We start from the raw sequence: 16875 nt of genomic DNA, 5'->3' as shown, positions 1-16875 counted from the left end.
CCCTTCTCAGTGAGGCTTTCCTTATTCATCATCCTTTATTTTTTAACTTTTTTCCCCCTTTTATCGAAGTATCGTTGACACACCATGTTATGTTAGTTTCAGGAATACGATGTAGTGATTCGACACATCTACTTGTTATGCTATGCTCGTCACAAGTGCAGCTACCATCTGTCACCATACTACACTGTTCTAATACCATTGCCATATTCCATATGCGTACCTTTTATCCCTGTGACTTATTCATCCCATAACTGGAAGCCTGTACCTCCCACTCCCCTTCATCCACTTTGTTTATTCCCCCAAGCCCCTCCCCTCTGGCAACCATCAGTTCTCTGTATTTATGAATCTGTTTCTGCTGTTCGTTTGTTTTCGTTTGTTCCATGTATAGGTGAAATCCTTATGATATTTGTCTTTCTCTGACTTATTTTACTTAGCGTAGTAGCCTCCAGGCCCATCGGTGTAGTTGCAAATGGCAAGAGCTCATTCTTTCATATGGCCAAGTAAAATTCCGTTGTATGTACATACCTACATACGGTGGAATCTATACTAAAGCTTCTTTACCCACTTACCTGTCAGTGGACACTTGGGTTGCTTCCATATCTTGGCTATTATAAAGAATGCTGCAATAAACATCGGGGTGCATCTATCTTCTCGAATTAGCGGTTTGGTTTTCTTTGGGTAAATATTTAGTAGTGGAATTACTGGATCATATGGTATTTCTCTTTCTGTTTGAAGAACATCCATACTGTTTTCCACAGTGGCTGTACCAATTTACATTCTCACCAACAGTGCAACAGGGTTCCTTTTTCTCCACGTCCTCGCTAACACTTGTTATTTCTTGTTGTTTTGAATCTAGCCATTCTGACAGGTGTAGGGTGAGGTCTCATTGTGGTTTTAATTTGCATCTCCCTGATGATTGGTGACATTGAGCATCTTCTCACAACATCCTTTAAATTGCACGCACATGGGGGTGCCTGAGTGGCTCAGTCAGTTGAGCGTCCCGACTTTAGCTCGGGTCATGATCTCACAGTCTGTGAGTTTGAGCCCCGCGTCAGGCTCTGTGCTGACAGTTCGGAGCCTGGAGCCTGCTTTGGATTCTGTGTCTCCCTCTCTCTCCGTCCCTCCCCTGCTCACACTCTCTCTCCCTCTCCCTCTCTCTTTCAAAAATAAATAAACATTTAAAAAAAATTTTAAATTGCATGCACATGCACACACACACGTACACAGAAACCTTTCCTTCTTTAATGCTTTACTTTTCTCAGTAGCATTTATCACATTCTAACTTACCATATAATTTACATTTTTATAGTTTATTTTTATCTCTCACCACTAGATAGTAAATTCCACGAAGGCAGGGATGCTTTGAGGTATTCCTAATTCTTAGGCCATTATCAAGTACATGGTAGACACTCAGTAGATATTAGACAAATAAATGATTCTGCATCAGTAAAATGGGAATACTAGGAATGGTAACGATATCGTAAAGTTATTGGGAGAATTAAATAAATTAATATATGTAATGTGTTATCACGGAGCCTGCAACGGAGAAAGCATTAAAGAAGTATTTACGCTTATAATCTCTCTACCATTTACACTGATTCTTCTCTTGTTATTCAGTGAGCACCAAGCACTACCCCTCAAGAGGTAACGATAGTAATATATCGAGAATACACTGTGTCCTAGTAAGGAAGTCATATGTAAATACTTGCTATTTTATATAATTTAACAAAGCCCTCAGCAAGTAATGATCTTACATTAATTACTACTGGACTCTCTAGGTGTGTGTGTTGAGGACAAATGTTCATTATCCTTGTTTTTCTATTGGATGCACACATGTTAACATGGACAAAGGAACCTGAACTTTAGTCCCTCACCTGGTCAGAACTAACCACGAACGGCAGGCAGATGAGCTAAATCCTCATGACTGTCGTAGTCCCACATTCCTTTGTTATTAATTGGATTTAGGTGATGACCTTCAAGTCTAGAATCAGCACCATTCTTTCCCAGTTTGAATATTGGCACAAGCCACAGACCTTATTAATCTTATTTCAAAATGTCAGAACACCAATATTCAGAGCATTTGAAACTGTGCAAATAACCTTCTAGAATACATTTTCAAAATCAAAGTATCGTTATTGGTTTTCTTCCTTCATCCTCTTGCAGCATATACCAAACTGAATCCCAGAGATTCCATCAACTTATTTCCATTTTTATACCAGTGAGGTCAAAGGGAAAAAAGCATTATTATCTGGATGCAGAAGCTCCGTGAAGAGCCAAACCTCAGACTTGCACATCTTTGAAAATTAAAGTCTCTCCTGACAAAGTAGGCCAAATATTTCTGATGTGTAGCTATTGGATGGTCAGTTTTATTCACTCCCTAATAAATATGAAGCACCCAAAAAATCAGTTTTATAAGAAACCGGACCATTGCTGGCTGTTTGTCTTTGATTAAACATCACCTCTGTGATTTAATTCAATCACTTCAAACGGAAGTCTATGATGTTTGACTCTGAATAAAACACTTTAACGTCAAGTTTAAAGGCGGCCACGTGCAGTTGTACAGATCATTCATTGCACCTGCCTATCTAGCTGGGGGGCAAGTGAGGCTGAAAGATTTTTCACTTTGTTTATTTTCAATTCCAAGGCTTGACTGTGAGTATTAAGGATAAAACCTGGAAGACTCAGCATATAGTGATATCACAAACCTTAGAGCTGGAGAGAATAGGTGATAATATTATAGGAGAGGACAGAGGATGAGAGTGAATCATATAGGACCAATGCCTAGATAATTCATAAGACCCTTCAAGAAATTTAGATCAGGCCTGGAGAGAAGGGGAGAAAGGGAGAAGAAAGTAGAAGAGAAAACAATGACTGTGGCAATTTATCAAAAGAAGATGAGTTATATCTAAAGACAATGAATTATAATGATTTGGTAAGATTATGTTTTCTGCAATCTACTCAACAGAAATTGGGGACTTGGGATCCAAACTCAGTTTTTAAGCAGTTTTTTAGAAGCTGAATATGTGTACACCTGAGTAACAGGGGCTGGGACTATAAAATGTATACCCAGCATATTGCATTTATTGAGCTTCCAAAACACAGTGGGCTCTAGGCTAAGAGCCTTACACGCATTCTCACATTTAGTCAATCCAGGGGAAAAAGGGTCTGAGAGGCTGGCTGGGTATTTTCTACTTGCCTCTCCAGATCATTATCTCCCCCTGCCCTGTGCCAAAAGAGGCTGACTGATATGAACTACCACCACCAGCCACCTTGTCCTACTGCTTCTTATTGGGTTTGGCCAGCGGTAGGACTGGTGGAGAGATCAGGGTACTTACTCCCCTGGCTCTCTATGTCATATTGCCTTGAATTGTCTTCATCCCTCTATGGAAGGTGATAGCTCTTATTAGGCAGCCCTCTCCATTGCTACTGATATGGACTGAATGTTTATGTCCCCCCGCCCCCAAGTTCATATGTTAAAGCCCTAAACCCCAAAGTGATGATATTTGGAAGTAGGACCTTGGGGAGGTGGTTAGGTTTAGACGAGATCATGAAGGTAACCCCCCCGCCCCGCCCCCCCCCCCCCCCCCCCCGCGATGAGATTAGCTTTTTTATAGGAAGAAAAAGACACACCAGAGCTTGCTCTTTCTCTGTCATGTGAGGATATGTGGGAAGAAAGCTGCTATCTGCAAGCCAGAGAGCCAACTCTCACCAGGAACCAGATCTGCCAGCACCTCGAGCTGGGCCTTCCCAGCCTCCAGAACAGTGAGAAATAAATGTCTGCTGTTCAAGCCGCCCCATCTATTGTATTTTGTTATAGCGGCCCGGTGCACTGACACAGCTACCCTCTCGGAGTTCCAGGACCGCTGCCTCCCACTCCCAATGCCCCTTCAGGCACAGGGAAGATAGGCGACTCCCTGACGCCACTGGTCTTAAAGTCCTGCACTATTCCTTGCTGGTTTCTGTAAAGCCTGCCCGCAATCTAGTGAACAGCCACTTTCTGCCTACCCAGTGGGAGTGCGCTCTCTATTTCCTGCTAGGACACTCTCTAATATACATGTACTTCCTAAGCAGAGACTGGGTGGCCATTTATCAACAGGACTTTGCTCATCTGTGGAGCTACAGGGATCTTCACGCTTCTTCCAACTCTGAAAGTCTTTCTATGCTGCTTATAGTTACACTAATAAAGACATTCGTTACGTTTTTATTCAATTATACATGAAACAGCAAATATTTCCTGTAAAACCTTTACATTGTGTTGAGCGAAACTGTTCTGTCTATCCTTCCAGAAGCCATTCCTTTTGACCCCTGCACTTGATTTAAAAGAAAAAGGAATGGAGAAAAAGCGAGTGACAGTCCAGTGTCAGTGCTGGAGGGCAGCCATTGACTCCGAGTCCCTGGAGACAGAGGTCCTGGAGGTCCTGGAGAGTTTGTGGCTTCTCTACCGGGGACAACTAGTTTTCTAGAGATGGGATTGAGAACCCACGAATGCTGCTCACCAGATGAAGAAGGACAGCTAGTTGCAGGGCACAAAGCTTTTGTTTGGAGTTACATCTTGATGCTTCTGAAAGCAGCAACATTTCTCAGTGTTCTGTGTGTTCAGCTCCTCAGGAGAGGCTGAATATGCAAATGCTAGGATAAAATATAGTAAGAAAAAATAATGAATGAAACGATCCACTGCATCTCCAACAATTTCGCATCATCATCCCGTCTCCTTTTGTCTTATAACCAGGAATAATAGCCAAATTGTTGTTCATGTTGTTGAATTTCTGCTAAAAATCCCTCATACTTGTCTAAGGCTTTATAATTTATGGAGCCTCTCATTTTATTCTCATAAGGATCTCCTGTGCGTGTGCATGCACAAACACACACACACACAATTGTGAAAATAAATAGGGCAGGTATTCTCTTTTATTTTTATTATTGGTGTTTTTTTTTAAATCTCATAATATCTTATCTTTTTCCATTCCAACCCTTCAAAGTCTTTTATGATATATTATAAATGTGATTTTTCTTGATCTTGGTAATAATCTTATTAGTAATACTATGTTATTTGCTATACTATATTATTTGTTACATATTCATTTGTTGATAATCTTTTTTTTATTTTAATTTTTAATTTGTATTCTGTAAAGTTGCCGATTCTGGAGATTTTCTCTGTTCCTTTCTAGTCTTTGTTGCTTTTGGTCTTTCTTTCCCACTCAAAATTTCCCCTTTAATATTTCTCACAGGGCTGGTTTAGTGGTCATGAACTCCCTTAGTTTTTGTTTGGCAGGCTCTTTATCTCTCTTTCTATTCTGAATGACAGCCTTGATGGATAAAGTATTCTTGGCTGCATATTTTTTCCACTTCGGCATGTTGAGTATATCATGCCACTCCCATCTGGCCTGCCAGGTTTCTGGGGAGAGATCTGCTGCAAACCTGACTTGTCTTCCCTTGTAGATTAGGAATTTATTTTCCCTTGTTGCTTTCAGGATTCTTTCCTTATCTGTATATTTTAAAATTTTTACTATGATATATTCTTGCTGTGGGCCAGCTTTTGTTAAATTTGGTGGGAGTTCTCTGTGCCTCCTGGATTCCAATGTCTGTGTCCTTCCCCAGATTAGGGAAGTTTTCTGCTATAATGTGCTCATTTAAAACTTTTCTGCCCTCTTTCCCCTTTCTGGGACTCCTATGATACAAATGTTATTATGCTTTATGGAGTTACTGAGTTCCCTAAGTCTACATTCATGATCTAATACTTTTCTTTCCCTACTCTTTTCAGCTTCATTACTTTCCATATTTTTATATTCTGTATCACTTATTCATTCCTCTGAGTCGTGCATCCTCACTGTCACTGCATCCTGTTGGTTTTGAATCTCAGTTATAGCATTTTTTTCCAGCCTGACTAGTTTTTAGTTCTTTTATTTCTGCAGTAAGGGATTCTCTGGTGTCTTCTATGCTTTCTCAAGCCCAGTCAGTCTCCTTATGATTGTTGTTTTAAATTCTGGTTCAGGCATAATTACTTATATCTGTTTTGGTTAGGTCCCTGGCTGTGACCTCTTCATGTTCTTTATTTTGGGGTGAATTCCTCCATTTTGGCACTTTGTTTAGGTCACTATTTGTGTGTGTGTGTGTGTGTTGGGAAATCCTGTTATATTTCCTGGTCCTGAGAGTAATGGCTGTATTAAGAAGAGGTCCTATACTATCCAGGGCCTCGTGCTTCAGGAAGTATTTCAGAGCGTGCACTCCGCTACTGTGTTTTGGTTGCTCTTTCCCTCAGATCGGTCCTCTGCAGAGTTTCTCCTTGCCTGCAGTGGGGAGCGTTTGGACCTTTCCAGTGTGTGGCATTTTAACTAGGTGTACTTTAGTCTGCTTGTTAAAATGAGCCTGATCCTATTTCCACGAGAGCTGAAGCTTTGCAGAGCTCTATGATCAGTAGTCTTGGTACATGTTGGGGTTTGTGCTGGTTTTCTGGGGAAGAGGCCTGCTGCTTGGGTTCTCAGCCAGACCTGCCCTAGTAAAGATGCACCTGCAGTGAGCAGTGGGGCAGAGCTTGGTGTATGTGGCTCCAGGCTCCACTGGGAGGCGCTGTGTTGTTCACCGAAGTCTGTCCCTGCTGATGGGAGGCAGGAAAAATGGCATTGCCCCGCTCTCAGAAGCGGGGAGTTTGTGCCCACTGCTATTCAGAAAGCCCTCACAGATGAGTGAACAATCTCCCCTCTTGTGTCCCAGGTTTCTGTCAGAATCCTGCTTTCACCCTGTGTCTGAATCGTCTACCTGCCTGTGGCCAGTACTCCTGTGTTTTATCTCAGTCACACAGCTAGGTTTCAAAACCTCCAAATTTTAGGGACTCAGAGCAGTGCAGACCCACGCTGATCCTCTGGGGGAGGGTATCGCGGTGCTGTGGCTAGTGCCAGTTGATCCCAGAAAATCCGTCCCACGACTGTGCAGAGGCTTGGAGTTTGTGGTAAAATGCAGCCAACAGTTGGCTTCTAGGTTAGCTGCCCTCTCAGCAGGTGCCCCTACTGCTATGCTAATTAACAGGCCGCTCAGTGACCCCCTGTCTCTTCTGTCCCCTGAAAGGTAGTGCCATCTCTCCCAAATGCATTCCAAGAAGGGGAACTGTTTCTCCCGGTGAGACCCAGGAGATCCTCAGACCATGCTGTCCATTCCAGGGTCTCTGCTCTCCTTCCCCACCAGAACACCGCTAAGCCCACAGGCATGACCCTGGTGATGGTATGACTTCTAAAACTTCAGACTTCGAGCTCCCCTGCTTGTAAAAACTTGCCACAATCAGTTCCTCTCCTTTTCCCAGTCAGTGGTTTTGGGGAAGAGTTTTTCTTGTGCAATCTCCTGCATGCTGCCTTTTGTCTTTGTCTCTCTCCCTTTCTCCCTCTTTCCTCTTTCCCTGATCAGCCCCCCCACCCCGCAGCACCCTCAATTCTTTTCTCTCCCTCAAATCAACTCTCCGTAGTATCTCCCTTCCATGATGTAGCCACTTTTCTCCCTCTAGGTGTGCAACTTGTTCTTTCAGTCCTCATATTAATTTCTTGGGTGTTCAGGATGATTTGATATTTATCTAGCTGTGTTCAAGGGACAAGGAAAGCATAGGGTCCCCCTACTATTCTGCCATCTTAACTCCTCCTTGACTATCTTCTGTAAACAGTGAGCTATGATAGGTGTTATGGGAAATACGAGAGAATTCCTGAAAGTAGAATTCTCTGCAGAAAGTAGAACTTTCTGCAGTGATGAAAATATTCTAAACGTGTTATTGAAAATCATGGAGACAAAAATATAATGTGAAAACAGAATGTGGGATAAAGAGGAACAATAGCTTTATTGCTTTGCGGGCAAAGGAGGGTGTAGTGGTCTAAGGCCTTCAGAAACTGCAAGCCTGCCGGGAGGAAAGGGGTGGGAGGTTTTGTAAGGAAATACAGGATCTAGGGGCGCCCGGGTGGCTCAGTTGGTTGAGCACCCAACTTCAGCTCAGGTCATGATCTCACAATTCGTGAGTTCAAGTCCCATGTCGGGTTCTGTGCCGACAGCTCAGAGCCTGGAGCCTGCTTCGGATTCTGTTTCTCCCTCTCTCTCTGCTCCTCCCCCACTCACACTCTCTCTCTCAAAAATGAATAAACATTTAAAAACTTTTTAAAGATAAGGAAATACAGGATCTAGCCAGTTTTGACAGGAATTGTGTAGGCGCTGCCAGCTTTGTTCATCATGTCTTTAGGGTGGTACCGGGTTCCTGAAACAAAAGGCTAAGAAGGGAGGAGGGGAGGTTTGCAGAAGAGAGGAACAAGATTACTTTAAGATTGAGTTTGGCTAAAGTATTAGTGCAGCCATTTTGATTTTTGTTCAACTTTATGCTTTTAAGCATTTTCAAAGGTTCAGTTTCATTTTTGAGAGACAGAGCACGAGCAGGGGAGGAGCAGCGAGAGAGAGAGAGAGAGAGAGAGAGAGAGAGAGAGAATCCAAAGCAGGATCCAGGTTCAGAGCTGTCAGAGCCTGACACGGGGCTCGAACCCACAAACTGGGAGATCATGACCTGAGCCAAAGTCGGACACTCAACCGACTGAGCCACCCAGGCACCCCGGTTTCCAATATGATAGCAACTAACCACATGTAGGCAATGAACATTTGAAATCCAGGCAATAAAACCGAGGAAATAAATTTTTAATTTTACCTAATGTTAACTTATTTTAATTTAATGTTAATTTAAAAAAAAACCTAAATATTTGAACTTTAATAGCTACTGGCTTGGGAAGCGCAGCTCTGGAACCAAAGTAGCTACTCCTATTTTGCAGGAATTTAGAATCCAAAGGGATGATGTCATAGAGTGGGTAGCCAACAGGAGGCGAGCTTGAGAACAATTACAAACTATTGCATAAAATTCAAAATTATACAAAATACATCTAAACATTGAGATCATCTAATGAAGTGATCTGTGTGGGATGAGGTTAATGGAAAGAAAGCATTCAGAGAAAATAGGATTTCAGGAACTGTTATGGTGGAGAAAGGAAGAGCAGAGGCAAGTGAAAGAAAAAGGACCATTTGGAGGAATGTGAGCAAGATGTTGAGGCAAATCTGAAGGGAATGTGGATATTGACACTGATTAGTGGCAGAATATGCCATCCCAATGATACCTCTTTGGCATAAGGCTCCTCTTTGAGAAGGAGCAGACACAGGAGAAGCTCTGAAAATGGAATAGAAGTTACCCTTTTGTAAGAGAAATTGATATTTATAAAGAAATCTCTATTTGGAAGGGTATCTCCCTCACTGTACCAGGAAGAGAAGGATGACCAAACCAGAAGAAACTCTTATCAATGCAGAAGTCCCTGACTTAAATCTTCATGGCAAATCTTACTCTTGTTTACCAGACTTGTGCTGCCCATCTCCCCGTAACTGACTTCCCCCAACCCTTCTGTCTTTTGTCTTTAGCTAAGGATGGTATTTAAGCCTGAATGGTATATCACCTCTGAGAGTTACTCAGTTTTCTGAATACTTCCCTTGTATCCAGTAGGTATACATTATAAACTTCTGTTTGTTTTTCTCTTATTAATCTTGTTTTATAGGGCTCCAGCTGAGAACTTAGAAGGGTAGAGGGAAAATTATTTTACTCTCCCCTATGTTGGTAACATGGAAAGCCATTATCGGATAGTGTGGACACTGTAAAGGATAAACAAATGGAGAGAGAGCAAGTAAATGAGAGAGAGAGAGAGAGAGGAAACAAACACTAAAAATGTTCAAGTACTGTGACCTGGCACATCTTTTGTTCTTTCGTTTATTCCCTAAAAATGGTTTCAAATAATAATAGAAGATTAGCTAACCCATTTGGTTTATGAATTTGTGTAGGGGAGGAATTTTTATTGTACCCTTCTAGGTTCTGTGGCTGGTCCAATCATTAAAATGACATAAGACAGATTAACAGGAGAAAAACAAATCTAATTGCATACATGTGCAGGAGACCCAAAAGGCAACCAGGCAATTGAGGTTTATAAAACATCCTGAGCTAAGGAAAAGGTTTCAGAGGAGGGAAAGCAATTTATAGGAAGGGGAGAGAGGAAATGTTTGGCAAATCAAGGTTAGGCAGATCAGTTTCTTAAGTAAAAATGGTTTATCTCTGGCAGTAGCTCTCTTCTTGGTAGAGGCCCCCTTTCCAACGTAAATTTCCTTTATAATTGCATATTTCCCCCACAAATGAAAAAATTACATTTCTTTTAGGCATTTAAGGGGGAGGTTACAAGCTTCTCACGAGTCTTCTGGGTCTTGATTGCCTTCAGGTCAAAGTAATCCTCCTGCGAGAGTGGCATGTTAAGGAGGAGCAGTCTTGTTCTGAACTCCTTTGTTTACATCGTATTTGGAAATATATATAGTCTTTTATTATTTAATATAAACCTCTTTTGCAAATGATATTGCATTTGATCTAATGACTTTCCACTTCACCTCTCTTTTCTTTCAACCCTATAAACACACACACACACACACACACACACACACACACACTTCACACTCCTGCCAAATACCATGTTCAGAAGTGCTTCTCAAATTATCTGAGGTGAAGAACCAGTTTTTCTTTTCCCAATCCATCATGAACTCATATAAAAATACAACAACAACAACAACAAGAAGTAGAAAGATGGAATAAAAAGATATACAAAATACAAGCCAGGTTTTCTTTTCTTGGATTCAACATGTATAAAGGTACTCTGACATACTGCTTTGAAAGTTTCTAAATGCTTCCTTTCAATTTATTACTTGTTTCCTCATGGACTTGTTAAAAAATGATTAAAGAAGACAAACTAGGTGATAACACCTCATGAAGCAGATAGCCTCCTTTCAGAGAATTGTTAAATGGGGAGAGAGAAAGACTGAAAGCTTTTACAGGACAAAGAATAAAGAACAAGGAAGAGAGAAAGAGAAAATATCAGATTGGCTGGGGCTACATAGTCAACTTTGCTTGGGGTGAGAAGGAACAAGGAAATAAGGAGGAGTCCTAAATTGGCGGGACTTTTGGGGACTGGCTGCCTGGATAGTCTGTTTCTGGTGAAGCCGAGCATTCATAGGGACATGAAAGTTATCTAAATTTCAGTTCACTGATGTGGCACCCAGGGAAGGAGCAGTTCCATCGTGGGACTCGAAATTTATTTCAAAACTGGTTACAAATAATGTGCTATTTGGCACCTACCCATGCATCACACTTTCAATAGCATTGACTTAGATGCATGAAGATTTGTCTATGTAGAATGTTGTGTAATAAATAAATAAATAAATAAATAAATAAATAAATAAAAATTTATATACACAACACACTGCATAGACAATATTATTTTTCTGATCTTCAACTATTTACACCTTTAAAACGAAGCAAATCATTTGAAGTTCATAATCTATAAGGAAACAAAATTTTGCTTGAAAAGTCCTTTTTAATTCTTTGCTTATTTTCTTGCGCTCAAATATTTTTAAAATGTCAGTTTTCCAATGAACTCTTGTGTTCAAGAGTCTTGTGTTCTTGTGTTGGACACCCCAAATGATTATGTAGGGGTATTGATCTCTAATACCTAATGTTTGTCTGTTTAATGTGTTTCTTGTTAAGAACATTTTTATTCTTAAATGAAATCTTATGAGATAGATGCTTATAACATTAGTGTATGGCCACAAAAACCAGTGAGTTATCATAAAATGGCTGAGTTTTCACAAACATCAATGTCTTCCTGCTGTACATGAGGACACAGAAAAAGTCTGGCCAAGAAAGGGGTGAGAAAATCAGTGTTTAGCACTGAAGGATTTGTAAATGTGCAAAGTGCAAATTTGTTTATCAAAAACATGTGAATACAGCTTGCTTAAGGTTTTATTTACTTTAAAAATTTCTTCATCTAGAGGCACCTGGATGGCTCAGTCAGTTGAGCATCTGACTCTTGATTTCGGCTCAGGTCATGATCCCAGGGTCATGGGATCAAGCCCTGTGTCAGGCTCCAGGCTGAGCATGGAGCCTGCTTGAAATTCTCTCTCTCTCTCTCTCTCTCTCTCTCTCTCTCTCTCTCTCTCTCTCTCTCCCTCTGCCCCTCTCCCCCACTCACACACACACTCTCTTTCTAGGATAATAATGAAAACTTTCCTTCATCTAACACTGCATTTATTCCTCTGAAAATTTAGGACAAACATAAAATCACAGTAGAAGCCCACAGAAGAAAAAGCAGGTGCATATCATTTAGGAATAACAGCCTCAGAAAAAACGGAAATTAAAGCTCAAAGGCTGTTGCATTTATTCTCCCTTCACTCCCTTAAAATCTTGAAGACTTTGTGTTCTATTTCCAAAAAATGTGGTTAGTGTTTTAACATTTCCACCAATTTTGCTGAGCAATCTAATTTGACCTCCATTTAAGAGAAAGCCTTTCTTGGTCTTTTTGTCATTACCATACAACATGGAAAGCAAATATTATGAGTGATCCTTGATTGGATCCTAGATTAGAAAAAAAAAAATCAAAAAATCTTTGACAGGGCATTAAGACAATGGAGAAAATTTGAATATAGGCCACATTTATTAGATAATTTTATTATATCAACATTAAACTTCTTTGGTGTGATATATTATGGTTATATGGGAGAATATCCTTGTTCTTAAGAAACACATGGTAAAGTATTCAGAGAGAAAGTGCCATGATATCTGCAGCATACTTTCAAATGCTTCAGCATTAAAAAATAAGGCCCATTGATATAGATAGATAGATGATAGATGATAGATAGATAGATAGACAGACAGATAAAACAAGCCAATGTGGCAAAATGTTGATAATTGGTATATTTAAGCAAGACTGTTCCTAACCCTGAAGGGTCTGGGTCAAAAGTACGAATGGAGACTCATATACCATGCCTAAATATTTAAAGTTATAAAGCAAACTCATAAAATAATAAAATACATTCTATTCTTTACTTTGACCAATGCATCTTCATAATGATCTGGAAACCAAGTTCAAATTTAGAATTCACAAACACCTGTAAGTTTTATGTTAAAACATAGCAATTCAAGGAAAGGCAGCCCTGGTCTCCTGGCCTGCAACCATTTCTCACCCATTCCTAAGTCCATCCTGCACCATAAGGGGCTCTATGCACACCTGTGTGGACACCTCAGTTCATGAATTGAAGCACCACCCGTGGGGTAGCAGAATGTGAAACCCCAAAACATGCCCCTTTGGCAGAAGATTATTTGGAGTTGAAGACAACTGAGAAGATGCAGATATAAGAAAAGCTTGCTGCCCTCCCTCTATTTGCCCAAAACAAGGACATAAATTTTCAAGGATATCTCTCTTCCCCTCTCTATCAAGAAGGACAAAAGTTAGTCACTAGAGATAACTTTAGATCCTATCAGCGTGGAAATGGTACTGGAAGAATCTATATAACAAACCTTACTATCCAGCTTTTATCTACCATTAGTTTCCTATATATCTGTGTGTTCATTATTTGCTGCCCTTAGAGACTCAAAGTCTATTTCCTTTGTCTGTGACTTCTATAGAAATGTGTTGTTCCTTTGCTAAGATACTGTATGAACTGAGGTTCTAAAGCTTTAAGTTACTGATCTTTCCCTAGGTATCTCCCATCCATACAAGAGGTATACATATTAATAAACTTCTCTGTTAGTTTTTCTCTTACTAATCTATCTTTGGCCCTTAGAGACTCAAAGTCTATTTCCTTTGTCTGTGACTTCTATAGAAATGTGTTGTTCCTTTGCTAAGATACTGTATGAACTGAGGTTCTAAAGCTTTAAGTTACTGATCTTTCCCTAGGTATCTCCCATCCATACAAGAGGTATACATATTAATAAACTTCTCTGTTAGTTTTTCTCTTACTAATCTATCTTTGGCTATAGGAGTCCATCCAAGAACTTAGGGAAATTACTTTCCTCACCTTCACATCCATATCATGCAGCTCCCCACTCTCAGAAACAGATGTTTCTTGGCCACCATTGGGCCAAGGGCTATGCACAGTGGAGATGGTCTAACCTCAGGAAAATGGACCCCCAAAAAGATGAAAGTAATAGGAATTCCAGGCTCTAGGACACCTGAAGCATGGAATAAAAGTGAGGGGTTGTGGCAGGAGATGAGCTCCAGATGGGCATACCTCTTGGCTCAGAATACCTCTCATCCCTTGAGTAAGGTCAAGGCTAGAGGAGAAAATAGGGAGCCCTCCAACATATGGGTAGTGTTGGATATAAGTGAAGGGATATGGATTTCCAATGAATTGTTCTTTCAATTAAAAAAATTTTTAATGTTTATTTTTGAGAGAGAGAGAGATACAGAGCATGAGCACGGGAGGGGCAAGAGACAAAGGGAGACACAGAATCTGAAGCAGGCTCCAGGCTCCAAGCTGTCAGCACAGAGCCTGACATGGGGCTCAAACCCATAAATCATGAGATCATGAGCAGAGCTAAGGTCAGAGGCCTAACCAATTGAGCCACCCAGACTCCCGTCTTTCAATTTTTGACTTTAACATTTGGGCATATTTTTTCCTACTTTCCAAAAATGCATTGGAGATGTTTTGGAAAAAAAACAATTTTGTATCCTATTCTTTTTACATATCTTTCTAATAATTGTACGGGAGGGAAATTAATCCTCCCTCTACCCTCAAAGTTCTTAGCAAAGACCTCTGTAATAAAAGAAGTTTATTAACGTGTATACCTCATGTATGCATGGGAGATGACCAGGGAAAAATGAGTAACTCAGAGGTGCTCAGAGTTCAGGCTTAAATACCATATTAATTGGGGAGGGGAGGAAGGTATAGGCCTCATAGGGGAGAGTAAGTGATTTTTAGAGAAGATGAATGGGTTCTTAGAAAAAAATAGATGGGAGATATGATAATTTGTGGTCAAGTTTGGATGTGGTGTCAGTGATTCCTGGTTGATGAAACTCCTGGGGAGGGATCTATAACTGAGTTCCTTTTGTTGCTCTGTCTTGAGGCAGATACGAGCAGTTCAGAGATAGCCCTCCTTGCATTTATTGCTTTTCAAATGTCTACAACTCAAAATGCCAAAGCAGCATATTATGAGGTAGCATGTCCTGAACGCCTACATTCATATTTTGAGATGGCATATTCTGTTACCCTTAGCAATAATCATTTACATGACTAAAAACTCTTTGCAAATATTATTTTTAATATTCATTAGATCCAATCTGCGATATTGTGACTTACAGTAAGAATACATTTTTGGTCTTCATCCTTGTTCTTGGCCTGGAGCTCTTCAAACCCCTGGAATTTCCTACGTGTTGAGAGTGAAACAAAGTGTCTTTTGTTATGTTAATGAGGTGACTAGCCGCATTGCACCCTGGGGGCGGGGGGCTGGTTGCCAAGGGAAACAGCCAGGTGTTTAGAAGGCTGGAACTTTTGATCTCACCCCCTGATTTCCCAGGAGGAGAGAGGGGCTGGAGATTGAGCTTAATCACCAATGGCCATTGATTTAATCAATCATGCTTATGTAATGAAGTTTTCATAAAAAACCAAAAGGAGATTTGGAGAGCTTCCTGGTGGATGACCCCATGGAAATTTGTTTGTTTAGATGTTTATTTATTTTTGAAAGAGACAGAGCATGAGTGGGGGAGGGGCAGAGACCGAGGGAGACACAGAATCTGAAGCGGGCTCCAGGCTCCCAGCTGTCAGCACAGAGGCTGACGTGGGGCTCGAACTCAGGAACCATGAGATCATGACCTGAGCTGAAGTCGGAAGCTTATCGACTGAACCATCCAGGCGCCCCAGAACTCATGGGAATTTAAGGATTGTGGTATGCTTAGAAAGCATGGGAGCTCTGAGCCTTTTCCCACATGTATTGTTTTATAGTATATCCTTTTATAATAAACTGGCAAATGTTTCCCTGAGTTCTGTGAGATGCTGTAGCAAATCACTCGACCCTAAGCAGGGGGTTGTAGGAACCGCCAATTTATAGCCACTTGGTCAGAAGCACAAGTTACAAACCTGCACTTAAAATTGGCTTCTCAAGGGGGTGGAGGGGAGTCTTGTACAACAGTGTCCTTAACCTGTGGGATCTGGCGCTATTTTCTTTTTTTTTTTTTTTTTTTTTTAAGTCTATGTATTTATTTTGAGAGAGAGAGAGAGTGTGCATGAGCGCACAAGTTGGGGAGGGGCAAAGAAAGAGTGAGAGAGAGAATCTTAAGCAGGATCCCCACTGTCAGCACAGGGCCTGACTCCCTGCATCATGACCTAAGCCAAAATCAAGAGTCAGAAGCTTAACCGACTGAGCCACCCAGGTGCCCGCTGATGCTATTTTCTAGGTAAATAGTTTCAGAACTGAGTTGAATTTAGGCCACCTGGACGGTGTCTGCTGGGAATTTCCCATTGACAGCACTCAGGCCTGTGGCTACACGTGAGTTCTGGGAGAGCTGGAAAGTCAGTCTGACAGTTTCCCAGAAGGAGAGGGAAATAACATGACCCAACCTACCTGAACTCTTCCTTCTACTAACAGAGTAGACAACTGCAGGTTGTACAGGTAATTTACGGTGTCAGCCTGTCAAGGCACGAAAGCAAGAGGCCTCTAGGGTTTTGTTTTGTTTTGGTTTGTTTTGTTTGTTTTTCCTGGTGGACTCCATGAACCTCTACTCTGCCAAATGTGGCCACAGATCTCTTAGAATCCCCCTTCAGTCTTCAGCCTGCATAAATACTTAAGAGATTGAAAACCTTCCTGAGGAATTCATATTGCTAGCAATCCCTTTCAAATGTGCTTTGTGACAACAATTCTGTTAGACCTTGTGTTTGAGCCAGTCTGGTGGTAGTGTTCACTGTATACTCTCTATTGTGTATATTGTATTCACTCTAAATGAGGAGTCCTTCGATTTGTGGAAATTGCTTCCCAATGGTTTCTCTGCATTTTTTAAAATGATGAATTTCTTATAA

At 40.9% G+C, this 16875-nt stretch overlaps 1 protein-coding gene and 1 long non-coding RNA gene across 4 annotated transcripts in view; one reads left to right on the top strand and one right to left on the bottom strand.

Moving 5' to 3' along the window:
* LOC128775066 (uncharacterized) overlaps nucleotides 1-16875 on the top strand; it is a 38751-nt gene that overhangs the window by 20305 nt on the left and 1571 nt on the right. Inside the window, exon 2 of one of the 2 annotated variants that reach the window (XR_008419680.1) lies at nucleotides 7063-7215. The exons of the other annotated variant lie outside the window; for it this stretch is intronic. This is a non-coding gene — a long non-coding RNA (uncharacterized LOC128775066). Of the gene's footprint in view, nucleotides 1-7062; nucleotides 7216-16875 lie in introns of those variants that run through there. 2 annotated transcript variants of the gene reach the window in all.
* The window catches only part of BBS10 (Bardet-Biedl syndrome 10), a 90016-nt gene continuing 76763 nt past the window's right edge, over nucleotides 3623-16875 (bottom strand). The window contains exon 6 of one of the 2 annotated variants that reach the window (XR_002081575.2): nucleotides 3623-4629. The gene's annotated coding sequence lies outside the window, so the exon portion shown is untranslated. The remainder of the gene's footprint in view (nucleotides 4630-16875) is intronic. The other variant, XR_002081577.2, reaches the window with a different exon arrangement.

This window comes from Panthera pardus, unplaced genomic scaffold, assembly GCF_024362965.1.
Source record: "Panthera pardus isolate Hobbes unplaced genomic scaffold, ASM2436296v1 HiC_scaffold_6, whole genome shotgun sequence".
In the NCBI taxonomy this organism is placed as follows: domain Eukaryota; kingdom Metazoa; phylum Chordata; class Mammalia; order Carnivora; family Felidae; genus Panthera; species Panthera pardus.
This window is presented reverse-complemented; position numbering and strand designations above follow the sequence as displayed.